A 15340-nucleotide genomic window follows, 5' to 3' on the forward strand; every position below is an offset into this window, starting at 1 on the left:
TCCACAATGACTTCACTGATATTTATTAAATCAGGGTTTTCCAAACGGTTTCAGCCCCACGATTGTGGCTGCTCTCACTGTTTCAGGTTTAGCCAGCCATCACCTTCACCTGCTCCGGCATCTTCAGCACCCCCGCCTTTATCCGTGAGCACCTTCTCGATCTCTGGTGAGGCCAGGTCAGATGATGGTTGTGTGTGCGCCCCAGTCCTGGGAGCGGCCCTTCGGGCTTTTGGAATTTGTCTTAGAAACCAGGGTCTCTGGGCACAGCTGTTCACTGTCTGTAGAAGCCAGTGTTTCTAAGGTCTCTGTAAACAGTTTGCAAGGTGTTGGAATGGCCTGCATGTGGCAGTGCAGTTGGTATCCCCCTGCCAGCCATCCGGACCTGACTTTTTAAGGACAGAATTGGTCTTCGTGTCTTTCTTCTACGGCACTTGCTCTGTTTGGAAGTCTCAGCAAATTATCCAATTAAAATTTTTTTTCAAAAATATTTTTGCATACGGTGACAAATAGTTTCTCTTGATGAAAAAAAAAAAAGTCCTCTCTTGAAGGACTTTCTTCTCCGTCATTTTTAGTTTTGTCTTTACGCTGTCTTCACCGTTTCTTTCTTCTCCTCCTGTGGCTGGGCTAGCCACAGGTTCATCACCACCACTGGAATTCCAGGGGGTTGCTCTTGCTTTTGTTTTTACCCGTTGGTCCTGCTCTTACTCTATTGTACCCTTTTAATCTGGGCTCTTTCAGTACATGTTAATATTGGATTTGACTCCGTGACTTGGTTGCTTAATTTATCTTACCGTTTTATTTCTGTTGGTATAATTTTTTTTTAATAGGAGGATGATGGCTTTACAATGCCCTGGGGTTTCTGCCGTACACCGTGGTGAATCAGCCGTGAGTAGACGCAGTCCCCTCGCTCTGGAACCCCCAGCCGCGCCCTCTGCCCACCCAGCAGACTGGACTGTCACAGAGCAGAGTCGAGCTCCCCGTGTTGCGCAGAGGCTCCCAGCGGCTCTGTTTCAGACACGGTACCATGTACGTGTCGCTGCTGCTCTCCGAATCCGTCCCCTGTTGTCCATTTCTTCTAGAGCGGTTCCTGTCGTCATTGCAGGAGCTGCTCTATGTCAGGTCCCTTGTCACACCTATGACAGAGCTCTTCATAGCGTTCGTTCCCTTGCTATCCACCCGAAGTCTGCAAGGTCTGTAGTAAAATAACGTCTTTCTTTCTGATGCTGCTAATGTGTCTTCTCTCTTTTATTGTGATCGGTTTGTCTAGAGGTTTATCAATTTAATTGATCATTTTTTTAAAAAAAAAACTTTTCTTTTAATGATTTTTCTCTATTTTTATAGTTTTTATTTCAATGATTTCTGATCCTTGTTTTATTATTTTTATCCTTCTGATCATTTTGAGTTGAATTTTCTCTTTTTTTTTCTTATTTCTTAAGGTAGAAGCATAGATAGTTTTCTTTGAATCTTTTCTGATGTAAATATTTCATGCTGTTAATTTTTTCTAAGTTATAATTTAGCTGAATACTCAGATTTTCATATATTGCATTTTTCTTTGTATTTTTTTTCCAAAATGTTTTCTAATTTCCTTGAGACTTCCTCCAGAGGTCTTAAAGTGCAATGCTAAATTTCCTAATGTTTGGACATTTTCAAAGTATGTTTCTGTTACTGATTTATAGTTACATATGGCCAAAAAATTACTTTGTATAATCTAAATTCTTTTAATTTTTTTGGTTAAGATTTGTTTTATGGCCCAGATATGACCTATTTTGATGAATGTCCTCTGTGAACTTGGAAAGAATTTGCACTTTGCTTCTGAAATGGAGAGTCTACGATGTCAGTGAGGTGAAGTTGTCCAGTGGTGCTGTTAGGGTTTTTAATTTTCTTGTTAATTTTGTATTACTTTTTAATCAATCACTGCAAGAGGAGAACTGACATTTCACAGGACAGGGGTGGATTCATACACTTTTTTTTCAGGTTTTGAGTCACATCATCCAGAGCTTTGTTGTTAAATGCACAACCTTTTACGATTATTATTTCTCTTTGATTAATTGACCTTTTCAAATTTTGAAATGTCTATCTTTATTCTCGGGGCTTCCCTGGTGGCTCAGAGGTTAAAGCGTCTGCCTCCAATGCGGGAGACCCGGGTTCGATCCCTGGGTCGGGAAGATCCCCTGGAGAAAGAAATGGTAACCCACTCCAGTCTTCTTACCTGGAGAATCCCATGGACGGAGAAGCCTGGTAGGCTACAGTCCACGGGGTCGCAAAGAGTCGGACACGACTGAGCGACTGAACGGAACGGAACGGAACAGATCTTTATTCTCAGTAATTTTCCTTGTTCTGAAGTCCTTTTTCTAATATTTTCAGTTCAGTTCAGTTTCTCAGTTGTGTCCAACTCTTTGAGACCCCATGGACTGTAGCACGCCAGGCCTCCCTGTCCATCACCAACTCCCACAGTTTACTCAAACTCATGTCCATCGAGTCGGTGATGCCATTCAACCATCTCATCCTCTGTCATGCCCTTCTCGTCCTGCCCTAAATCTTTCCCAGCATCAGGGTCTTTTCAAATGAGTCACTTCTTCACATCACGTGGGCAAAGTATTGGAGTTTCAGCTTCAGCATCAGTCCTTCCAGAGAATATTCAGGACTGATCTCCTTTAGGATGGACTGGTTGGATCTCCTTGCAGTCCAAGGGACTCTCAAGAGTCTTCTCCAACACCACAGTTCAAAAGCATCAATTCTTCGGCGCTCAACTTTCTTTATAGTCCAACTCTCACATTCATACATGACTATTGGAAAAACCATAGTTTTGACTAGACAGACCTTTGTTGGCAAAGTAATATTTAGCTTTTCTAATATCTAACTTTTTCTAATATTACTGTGGTCAATCTAGACTTTTTGATTAATGTTTACTTGGTATATTGTCACTTCTAATTTGTCTGTATCATTATATTTGAGAAGGGAAATACAATGAACAGTGGAGGCGTGGTGGGCTACAATCCATGGGGTTATAGACAAAGAGTCAGACATGATTCAGTGACGAAAGTAGAACAACTTATAAATAACATATTGTTCAGTTCAGTCGCTCAGTCATGTCCGACTCTTTGCAACCCCATGAATCACAGCACGCCAGGCCTCCCTGTCCATCACCAACTCCCGGAGTTCACTCAAACTCATGTCCATCGAGTTGGTGATGCCATCCAGCCATCTCATTCTCTGTCGTCCCCGTCTCCTCCCATCCCCAATCCCTCCCAGCATCAGAGTCTTTTCCAGTGAGTCAGCTCGTCGCATGAGGTGGCCAAGGTATTGGAGTTTCAGCTTTAGCATCAGTCCTTCCAATGAACACCCAGGATCGATCTCCTTTAGAATGGACTGGTTCGATCTCCTTGCATGCAGTACAAGGGACTCTCAAGAGTCTTCTCCAGCACCACAGTTCAAAAACATCAATCCTTCGGCGCTCAGCTTTCTTCACAGTCCAACTCTCACATCCATACATGACCATGGGAAAAATCATAGCCTTGACTAGACGGACCTTTGTTGGCAAAGTAATGTCTCTGCTTTTTAATATGCTGTCTAGGTTGGTATTGTTAGTGTGTGGTTTTTTTTTTTTAATCAGTCTGTCAATTTCTTTTAATTGGTGCTATTGTAGGCCATTTATATTTAATGTAATTGCTAAAGATGACTAGACTTGGGCCTCCAATTCTATTGCCCAAGATGTTGGAGATTTGACATTTGGAAATTTTCAGATGGGCTCCTGTGTTCCTGACACATCATTTAGGGGACATGTCCTTAGTTTCTGCCACAGCCACAAGATGTTCCAGGCAGCTGTCCTTGCCTAGCCTTGTAGTAGCTATTTATCTCAAGAGCTCTAATTATCACCAGGAAATGATATTTAGGAACCAAGATACAAGTGCTGACTGTGTTCATTGCTACTTTAGTTCATTCATCATTTTTAAGCTTTCTTCATGGATAGCTCAAAAAATATTTACATGTATGTAAATGTACATAAATACATCTATACACGCTTTCATTGTCTAGCTGTCTGTGTCTCTGTGTGTTTTATACTTGAGTTCAGGCCTCCGACTTCAGCTCAGCGTGCTGAGGTTCATTTTAGCACCCCCCCCTTCCTCATCTGAGCCTCATTACTGTGTCAGGGAGAGTCCTGGTTGTCACTAATCGGACGCTCAGCTGTGTCCGACTCTTTACGACCCTGTGGGCTGTAACCTGTCAGGCTCCTCAGTCCACGAGATTGCCGCGACAGGTGTCCTGGAGTGCCATTTCCTGCTCCAGGGGATCCGCCCGACCCAGGGGTCAAACCCGCGCTTCTCACACCTCCTGCGTTGGCAGGTGGATTTTTTATCACTAGCGCCACCTAGGAAGCCACTACCTGAATATATTGACTTATTTTTCTTGTCTTGGAACACCCAAAAACTAGTTTCAGAATTTCTATCCTACGCTCCTATGAAAACAAATTTGCCAACGAGAGTACAATGTTTATATATGGTTCTGTTTGCCTCAAAGTCCCTCACATTTTGATTATTTCTATATAATTAATTTGACATATTTAATTAATTATATATATTATTATATTAGCACTGATTACAGCCAATTCTCTGGTGGTTATCAGTCATCCATTTCCTACAGATCTACTCCACTGAGGTGTGCTTTCCTCTTACTGCAGCCCAGTCTTCTTATTAAATATAATAATTGGGAGGAGGATTTATTTTTGGCTACTATGAAATAGGCCTTTGCTAGAAATAATGAACCAACACGGTTCACGTTCCAGAAGGCGTTGCTCCAGTGGCCCTTCCAACCTCAGCACCTTACCCTGCCAGCCTCACAGTCAAATGGAGAGTGCCATCCAAAGACCACTCTGCCTAACTGGAAGCAATTGAAGAAATACAGATGCAGCAGGAGTGGAGGGGTTGGAATGGTCCTCGAAGCCTTAGAAAGGGGCTCTTTGTGATGGGGAAAGCTCTTTCCTACTGGAGATGCAAGAGAGGGAGGGGTGGAGTGGGAATTGCCGCATTTCCTTGTGCGCAATCAAGTTATCGTGAGTCTGTCCTCATTTAACTTTAGATCCTTAAAAAGGACACCTCTCGTCTGGCAGAACTTGATGTTTCTCGGTCCCATTTCTTTTGAAATCTTTTGTCTGTTTCTTTGTATTTAAGAAAATTTGAAGACATTTGAGTAACGTTTCTCTCCCAGACTAACTTTGGTCTTAATATTCATGGAGTCATTTTGCTTAAGAGCCACCATCTCACTCATGCTAGAAAGTTCCTGTTTGCTTTCTAATTTGCCAACTTCTGAACAGTCTACAATATACACAACCTAACAGTGTCAATCTCTTTCTGGAGGAGGAAGACTATTTTGCTCCTGTATTTTAAGGACTTTTAGGGTTAGACCATTTAACACGAAAGTGGGGACTGCCCTGTGTTACTGAAGTTATTACCAGTTATTACTAGTCTTGTTAAATTTAAGTAACGAATTGAACATCCAAGAATGAGGGCTTTTAATCCTCCCATAAGTTTTTAATGCTGAAAACTCCGTGTCATTTGTTTTACGGGTACAGTCCATGAAATTACAATGTTCTTCTTTGCAGCAGGCAGCAGGGGAGAGTTTCTCAACCTCAGCGTTCCCGTATCGTCCAGAGACGTGTTCAAGAGACATTAGCCTGCCTTTCAATTTAACCTTCTGTCTGAAGACAAAAACAACTGCGTGCAAATGATGTTATTAAGTTTGTTTAAGAGATGGTGACTATACAGAGTAGGATTGAAATAAACATCAATGCAAATTTGATAGACTTAAGTAATCGCTTTTAATGACTTTTATTTATGACTTGTTCTAACCTGAAATTTGTTTCTCAACTCGAGAAGAGTGCTTTTCTCCAATGTGTTATTTTAGCATGTCCTCAGAACAGTTGATTGTGCATGTTTTCAAACATCAGGAAATTTGAAAGGCTTTCCCAGTGAATACCTGTGTGCCCAATACCTAGGTGCAGCCACTGACATTTTACTGCAGTGTGCCTCACAACTATTTATCAGCATATTTTTAAAGGGATTCTTAACTTGGAGTCAGACTCAATATTGAAAGATGCTTGGCTTTCAGGTAAACTTGAGATCAATATCCCTTGAATGATATTTGCTCTCAGCTTCCAACCTGAGCCACATGAACCTCCCAGCTCTGCTCATCCCACGTCACCTGCATGGCCCTGGACCTTGGGCCTGGGGTGTAGATGGGGTGGGCCTGGGGTGGGCAGCGGCCCTCGTTGGTGTTATTTGGGCAACATCCCAGTAGGGGCCTGGATCTCTGATGGCTGCCACCCCACCACAGCTCACCCTCTCCGCCGTGAACTCGAAGACTGAGAGGGCTGTGCCGTCTGTGTCACTGCTCCACAGCAGAGCCAGGCTGGGGAGCCTGGGGGGCTTGGAGCAGCTGGAAGGGGAAATGGGGCTTGGCCCCAGAATGGCCCCTGAGCAGACCCATAGCAGAGTGTGGAAGCAGCTCGGACCCATCCCTGTGTCTCACAGCAGCCAAGGCCCCACGTGGGCCTCGACAGCTCCAGCTCCAGAGGAGGGGTCCTGGGTGTGGGGCGAGGGAAAACACCCACTTAAGGGGAACAGAACCCACTCAGACCTGACCCTTGGGACCAGAATCCCCTCCCCAATGGGGCACTGGCCGCGTCTGAGCAGAGGGGAACCCGGGACCAGAATCCCCTCCCCAGTGGGGCACTGGCCGCGTCTGAGCAGAGGGGAAGCCCGGCCACACCTGGTTCTGGCCCTGGACCCTCCGGCCCCAGCCTGGCCTCCTGCACAGTGACCGCTGTCAGCCCGCCCAGAGGAAGGGCGCTGCCTGTGCTCAGCTCGCTTCCGCGCTCCCTTCAGAGGCCTGTGGGGTCTGTGTGGGCACACCGCCACCCACAGGCACCCCTTCAAGACCGCAATGGTAACTCTCACCTGCAGTCATAGAGACAGAGGAGTTAAGCAAATGGAAAGGCAGAGAAACTGTTCTCCATGGAAAGAGCAAGAGAAAACCCTTATGAAGCAAACAACAAAGCAGAAAGGAACAATTACTAGATAAAGAATTTGAGGCAGTGGTACTGAAAATGTTAAGTGAATTAAAGCAACGAATAGATGTGCACTGAGAACATTTTAACAAGGAACTGGACCACATGAGAAAGGCCTAATCAAAAGGAAGGATTCAAGAGCGGAGCCCAAGGACTGAGCACCCTGCTCAGAGAGGCGCTGTGGGTGGCGGAGTCACGGGTCTGTTCCTCCAGGTTGTCCTGTCAGTGGCGGCACCAGGAAGATGACCAGGAGTTCTTCTTGGGGGACCCAGAAAGCTGAAAAGTGAAAGAAACTCACAGGGTGTGTGTGATCCTGGCACACTGAAAAGGCACATTCTTCTGACATTTCCTGGAGAGAATTCACATTGACCTCACCACGGTCCAGCTTTCTCTCCGAGAAGCTGGGCGTCCTGATGCTCTCAAGTTACACTGCTGCAAACGACAGGCTTCAGGGCCTGTAACGCGTCCCCCAGCCACTTTCCTGGTACCTGAGTGAGCCGGATCAGCTTTTAACTCCTGGGATTTCCCTTCAGTTTCCTTTAAAAATAGAATATCATGGGCCACACGTTGCCTACTTTCCCATTGTCCTTTTGAGAGGCTTCGACACCTAGATCTGAGAGTGCTGTTTGGGGTGTTAAAGAGTCAGGAGAAACTGACCCCTAGTGTGAGTGGCCTGAGTGCAGAGTCAGGGAGCCTGTTTCCCGGGTGCAAACACGCCGCGGAGAGGAGGTTGGAGTCCAGGTTTGCAGCGACCTTCGCCTCCGACCACACGATGACGGTCACTCTCCCGGTTCCCCTCGAGGCACCAGAGAGCCACTTGGCGCCCTTGATTAGCTCGTGATTAGTACCTGGAGTGTGTCACCTTGTGCCCTTTTCTAATCCTTCTGGATACTTTCCCGGCTGCTGAACAATCTGGAATGAAAACGAGAGCATTATCCATTGATATCTTGGTCTAGCAATGCCCCAAGCTTTCTCCACGAATGGGACTGATCAAGTTTCAAATTTGGAACAGTGGGCACCCAACTGTGGAGTGTGATTCAAGACTGTTAAGACCGTCCCTGTGTCATCCTAATGTCCTTAAACCACGGCAACAGTCTGCTTCTAAATTAGACAATTAAAAACAATAGCTGGAAATCAGAGTCAGGGCTATGGGAAATCCAAGAGGGCTGCTTGGCTTTTCCCAGCTCCCTGACAAACCTCATTTTTTATTTGATGGGTTAAAGCCTCCCTGACTACAGGGCCTCCATAATGAAAAAGCATGGAATATTAAGTTTTGTAAATTGTTAAATTAAGTTTCTAGTTTTGTTAATGACTAGTGTTTACTTAGACTCACTGCTGAGACAGTTCCTTGTTACGTGATACTGCTAAAAGATTTAATTAAGTTATTAAAAAGGACACTCTAGGTTAGTTTCTAAGGCTTATCTCAGTAACCAATCTTCAGATAAAGGTCGGATGCTCCATAATGTACAACCAGGAGATTAACACCAGACTATAATCATTTAACAAATGAAGTCAGGTGACTTGGGGTATACCAGGCTTTATCTAATGAAAGTTCTTGCCTTCTAATTCTTATTTTACTAATAACTGCTAGCTATGGCTATATTATTTTCTATGTCACTTGTTTCACTGAGCCTGTGATATAATGCTGAACTGACAGTTCCATATGAGATCAATAATTGTAATAATGTGACTCTGGGTATGGGAAAAAGCAACAAGAGGAAATATTTTCCTGGACCAGGAGGCTAGTAAGACAGTGGTCCAGAGACTTTTGCTACTTGCAAGTCCTGGTCCAATTTTAGCACACTGAGTGGCCCATCACTTCCCGAGACCTGGGAATAAGCCTTCCCAGCACCGCGGGACACAATGGCCATTTCATGGGACCCTGCTGACTGGAAGTTGGTACTTGCCAGTTGCCTCTACAAAGATTACATCATGACCATTGCAAGCTGCTGACCTTCAACACCCCCTGAAAGAAGTTCAGGGTGAAAATCAGGAATGAGGCACTCTGTGCTCTGGAAAAAAAAAAGAAAAACAACTGGCAGAACAGGCCTTCAGATAGGTAGATCTTTTCAGACAAAGGTTTTATGAATTCCAATTCTTGCATCTTCTCATACCTAGAAAAACACTGACGTCATTAATGGTGAAATCTGCTTTGGCTGTTAAAAAAATTTTTTTTTTTTTTTTACAATTAAAAGTCAAAATAGAGTAGCTAGGGTTCAGACATCCTGGGAAATAACTATTTTCCAGATATCTTGAAAAATGATATTATGGGTGTGATTTCAGATTAGACGCTGTGACCTAATGTAGAACTTAATGCTCCTGTAATGCATTTTTGCTTCTGTACTTTGCTTGCTGCTCGTAAAACCAAAGTTACTCCATTTTAAGATAAGGTTGTTTTTAAGTAAAGATTCCTAAAACTGTTTTTGAAAAAAAAAAAAAAAAGACCATCCCTGTGTCAAGAAGAATCTGCCTCCTCAGTCCACCCAGGATCTTTCCCCAGGGGTGCGTTTCTTTCCGTTACAAAGGATTTTATTCCCTATCTTATAATAACCTAGAACGGAAAAGAATATGAAAAAGATTGTGTATAACTGAACCACTTAAATCAACTGCAATTTGATTTTTAATGCAAATTTAATAAGAAGGCTAGCTCTTTCTCCTGTAGTGGGTAACAGCTTTTCAGGGGTCAGTTGGAAGTCCTCTGGAAGTGAGATCACCATGCTGGGGGTAGCCCTGGGGGTGGGAGAACCCCTGCCAGGGTCAGGCAGACACACTTGGATGGATGTCAGGAGGAAGAGGGGTTTGACATTGTCAGGGAAAGATCGAGGGCAGAAGGAGAAGAGGGTGACAGAGGATGAGATGGTTGGGTGGCATCAGCGACTCAATGGACATGAGTCTGGGAGGTGGTGATGGACAGGGAGCCTGGCGTGCTGTAGTCCACAGGGTTGCAAAGAGTTGGATGCGACTTAGTGACCGAACAACAACCAGTGGCATCAAGGGCCTGTTGCCTGAAACGTCACACGCTGCAGGCGTACAAACCCAGTGTCTGAGACTTACTGGAAAAGCACTTTTGTCCTTACTGAAGCTTTCAGCAAGCTGCCTTGTAGGACAAACACGGGCAAGAAGCATCTGGAAGCATCTCAGAGTCATCTCTCCAAGTTCCCTTCATCACAGCCCCCCTGTGATCAGCCTGGCGCTCGAGGGGAGGGGAGAGCAGCTGCCTTCAGCTTCGTCATTCCCCACGCCGACTGCCATGCTAGTCAGCTGGCCACCCTCATTAAACACGCCATGCACCGGCCCCTATGTCTGATCCAAGGGAAAGGGTTTCTGTTTTCCCCTTCTTTACAAGAGACAAACGCAAATCAGTTCATTTCATTCAGGTTTATCACATTGCATCACAGGAAAATTCTGACAAAATGTGAAAATAAGTGGTCTCTCAGAAAAAGACAAATACCATATGATATTGCTTATGGGTAGAGCTAAAAATGGTGCCAATGAAACTATTTACAAGACAGAAATAGAGTCGCAGATATAGAAAACAAACTTATGGTTACCGGGGGTAAGAAGGGAAGGGGTGCATTAGGAGATGGGGATTGACATATACATGCTGAAAGTGGAAAGTGAAGGATCCCAGGCGTGTCCGACTCTGTGCGACCCCATGGACGGTATAGCTACCAGGCTCCTCCGTCCATGGAGGTTTCTGGGCAAGAGTGCTAGAGTGGGTTGTCATTTCCTCCTCTACATATGCTACTATATATAAAATAGATTAATAAGAACCCACTGTACAGCACAGGAAAGCCTACTCGACACTCTATAATGGGGCTTCCCTGGTGGTCCGGGATAAAGAATCCGCCTTGCAATGCAAGGGACACTGGTTCGATCCCTGATCTGGGAAGATCCCACAGGCCGCAGGGCAGCTGACCCTGTGCCACAACTAATGAGCCTGTTCTCTGGAGTCCAAGAGCCCACGGGCCTCAACTACTGAAGCCCAAGCACCCTAGAGCCCGCCTTCAGCACCGAGAGAAGCCACAGCAACTAGAGAGGAGCCACACAAAGCAACGAAGACCCAGGGCAGCCAAAAATAAGCATCTTAAAAAACACTGCATAATGACCTACATGGGAAAAGAATCTAGAAAAGAGCACACGTATATTTGTCTACGTGTAGCTGGTTCACTCCGCCGTGCAGAAGAAACTAACGCGACACTGCAAAGCAACTACACTCCAATAAAACGTTTATGAAAAATGACTTTGTGAACTTGGTTCTTCTACATGTGATGGGCTTGGATAAAGTAGCTCAGAGTAACTTATGCTTTAAAAGTAGGGTGGTGTGTCTGCCCATTAAATGCATGTTCCTTCCTTTGATAACACATGAAGCATGAATTATAGCCCTTGAAAGAAAGTAAGTGAGAGATCGTTCCATTCCTGCTGACTCAGGGCTGCTTTTGGAAAGGAGGTCAGGACAGTAGCCTCAGAAAGTGTGGGCTCCTTTGATGCGACTCTGAGGAGGCGGGGGTGTCATCAGTCCACACAGACAGGACAGCAGCTGCTTCTCATCCCATCACGTGGGGGCCGGGTCCCCTCCCAGGCAAAGCTTATGTCCCAGAGGAAATGTGGCAGGTCTCTTGAGAAGGTTCGTGGAGAAAGCTGGTTGGTTCAAGAGTTTAGCCTGAGTGATGTCTGCTGGGAGCATCTTTCTCAATCTGCCGGTCACCATCTCTGTAAACTAGGCATCTCTGAGTGCATAGCAGTCTCTCAGCATCTCAGTCCAGGGCTCATGCAGAGAAATTTTCTCTCCTTGGCACTGACGGCTGGGACAATAGAGCCAGACCACATATAACTGCCCGCCGTGTGTCATGGTCCTTACATGGGAGACAAAACACTGAACGTGTTGACAAATAACTTCTTACACAATTGCCTTATATTTTAAAAACAGGTGAAGAACTCATATTTTAAAGGAAAACCATGGGGGAGCCCTTAGAATTCATATTTGCTTTTCTCTGGTTTTATGTGGTTTGTGGTAAGAAGTTTAATATGTTTAATTTCTTTTTTTTTTCTTTTTTGCCCCAGCATTCATGTATGGATGTGAGAGTTGGACCCTAAAGAAGGCTGAGAGCTGGAGAATTGACGGTTTTGAACTGTGGTGTTGGAGAAGACTCCTGAGAGTCCCTTGGACTGCAGGGAGATCAAACCAGTCCATCCTAAAGGAAATCAACTCTGCATATTCATTGGAAGGACTGATACTGAAGCTGAAGCTCCAATACTTTGGCCACCTGTTGTGAAGAATCAACTCATTAGAAAAGACCCTGATGCCAGGAAAGATTGAAGTCAAGAGAAGATGAGGACGACAGAGGATGAGATGGTTGGGTGGCATCACCGACTCAATGGACTTGAATTTGAGCAGACTCTGGGAGGCAGTGAAGGACAGGGAAGCCTGGTGTGCTGCAGTCCACGAGGTCACAAAGAGTCGGACACCACTTAATGACTAAATAACAGCAACGTATTTAATTCAGGGCTTCCCAGGTGGCACTGGAGGTAAAGAATACGCCTGAAATGCAGAAGACACAACAAATGGAGGTTAGATCCCTGGGTCGGGGAGATCCTCTGGAGGAGGGCGTGGCAACCCACCCCAGTATTCTTGTCTGAAGAATCCCACAGACAGAGGAGTCTGGCGGACTACAGTCCATGCGGTCACAAAGAATCAGATGCAACTGAGCACACACACGTATTTAATTCAGTGACTTTGGGGTAAACACACAGCTCTTTCCTCTTACATATTATTCAAATATATTATTAATGACAAGACCAAGCTTGGGGTGTTTGTGAGAACAAGACAGGAAAGGAATTAACATCATTCGCAAATTTGCCCCTGGAACCTGGCCAGGAACAAGCCCAGCACCCCAGCTTTGTGATTCCCCAGTTCCCTAACACAGTGATACAAATACTGCCCGAGTGAGGTCTAGGTTTTTCATGAATTAGATGATGATCAATTTCGAGGGCATCTCGGGGGGTAGAGAATTCATGATTAACTTCCTTGGAGCGACCTGTGGGCGGCAGAGTTGGTGGGGACCACATCTGGTTTGTGACAGAGGCGCTGGCAGACTGGTCCCGAGAAGGTGGACGTGACCGCATTGATATTCCCAAGCCGTATCAGGAATGCAAATCCTATTCCTTCTGGGGTGTTTAAAGATCACACTTCCAAATCATAGAGCCATCTGACCCAGTGCCTGTGGAATAATTGGGCTGGTTTAGAATCCATTTATGAGCGGCTGAGGCTACGACGCGGCCATCACGGCCAATGTTATGATATGATATTCACAGAGAGTCGTCCCTTGGCTGGGACTCAGCCCAGCTTCCCAGGCGTCACGGGCTCTAAGATCCATGGAGATGTGGGCTTCTGATTGCTTCAGCTCATAAATATGCTAATTGTGAACATCAAGTGACCACAGAACACAGATCTTAAAGAGATTTATGGGCATATAAAAATAAAATGGATGGCATCGTCTACACCAGCAGAACATGTTAAAATTGAGGTTAGCACTTGGTGTCCGAGTCGGCAGAGGAGACAGGGACTCTGAAGGGCCTGACTCGTGGTTCTGAGCCCGAGTGGCAAGGGTGCACTTTGGGGAAATGCGGACTCAGACACTGGCACCGCCGGCAGGGGTCCCTGCCAGCTGGGGTGCCAGGTCAGCTGCCGGGTGGTGAAAGCGTGGATTTGGGGATTCTGTGTGGAGTAACTCCTGGGGGAGAGGAGGTTAGCTTGGCTCCTCGGGGCCGAGGCCGAGGATGTCTTCTTGGCAGGCAGAGCTGAGGCTGGACCGTGGATGTCCCAGCAGGCAGAGCTGGCCCTGAAGCGGCTGGGCCCTCGGAGGAGGCAGTGCCTGGCTGCCGGCTATGCCCAATTTCTGCTCTGCACGCAGCGCTTTTTGGAGTGGAGATACTTCTTCCCTGTGGCTTTTTATTATATCTGCATCTTCCATTACAAAATGAAATATCTTGTAAAGAAGGGCCTCCAAACAGAGGAATTCCCACTGAACAGAGATGCCGAAAACTGCGTGCCAAGTCACTTCAATCATGTCCGACTTTCTGTTACCCATGGACTGTAGACCGCCAGGCTCCTCTGTCCATGGGATTCTCCAGGCAAGAACAGTGGAGTGGGTTGCCATTTCCTCCTCCAGGGGATCTTTCTGACCCAGGGATCAGACCTGCGTCTCTGGTATCTCCGGCATCGGCAGGCAGGCTCTTTACTGCTAGCGCCACCTGGGAAGCCAAAAACTGTGAATCTTCTCATTGTTATCAGCGGACAAAACATGGCTTAGGAAATAGATGTACCTGGTGACAGTCATTTGTTTGTGCGTTGTTTTTATGTAGAACGACTTCCCTGAAAGTTGGTCTAGGAAATAGAAAGCAGAGAAACTAACCCCCAGATATCAAAAGCCCTTAAGAGGAAATCAAGTGTAGTGAAAACCAGCCCGGCTGCATTCACAAGGCCTCCGTGTAGCCGGGGACACTCCAGCTGCGTTCACAAGGCCCCCGTTGCCACCAGCAGGCTGGTTACGTGTCAGACACAGGGAGGAGCATCTCTGAGCCACCTTGAGGGAGAAGGGATGTGGGATGCTCACGGAGATGACTGGAGACGGTGCTTTCCAGGTCATGCATTGCACTGACCTTGGCAGAACGCAGGCCTCAAGGCCATCAGGAACGCTGCATTGCTAGCAAGGTGCCTCCAACACCCCCGCTCCCCCGCCTCGGAAACCACCTGTGTCCCGGGCTCCCACCTTGCTTCTCAGCCTTTCTGACTCTGCCACGCCTGTGCCGCCCTCTGGCCCCTCCATGAATGCCTTCTCAGCCTCCCCTGCGCCTGCCGCCCGTGGCTGCCTCTCCACCTCGCTCTTTAGCCCCACTCCTGACCCGCTGTGACACGCTGGGGTTTCAGATCCTGCCACTGGCGGCTTTATTCTCTTGCTACTTTCACATCCGAACTCTCAAGACAGGGATTGTGATGGCCCCAGCCCATCTTTGCAGGCCAGTTGCCTTCATGGTGGCTGATCAACCATGGTGAGCCATGGCCTTTTTCCTTGGTCCCACGGGGTGATGGCCACAGTGGTGTCCACGCAGAGGGCAGGCACACTGGCCAGCGGGTCCAGCACGACAGGGCCGCAGGGAGGGTTCTGTGAGCGGAGGGGACGGGGAAGGCTGCAGTGTCTACTGGAAGCTGTCCCCAGGAGGCGAGATTTGAAGACAGGCGAGATCACGAATCCATACCAACTGTACCAATCTATA

The 15340-nt window shown here is 46.5% G+C and overlaps 1 long non-coding RNA gene across 2 annotated transcripts in view; it reads left to right on the forward strand.

The window, feature by feature from the left end:
• The window catches only part of LOC129556643 (uncharacterized), a 78062-nt gene extending 72277 nt beyond the window's left edge, over positions 1-5785 (forward strand). For both annotated transcript variants that reach the window (XR_016038851.1, XR_016038850.1), the window contains 2 exons: positions 828-1026; positions 5600-5785. This is a non-coding gene — a long non-coding RNA (uncharacterized LOC129556643). The remainder of the gene's footprint in view (positions 1-827; positions 1027-5599) is intronic.
• Positions 5786-15340: the final 9555 nt, after the last annotated feature.

The sequence above is a fragment of the Moschus berezovskii genome, chromosome 13 (assembly GCF_049115385.1).
Source record: "Moschus berezovskii isolate FMDL1 chromosome 13, NW_MosBer_1.0, whole genome shotgun sequence".
In the NCBI taxonomy this organism is placed as follows: domain Eukaryota; kingdom Metazoa; phylum Chordata; class Mammalia; order Artiodactyla; family Moschidae; genus Moschus; species Moschus berezovskii.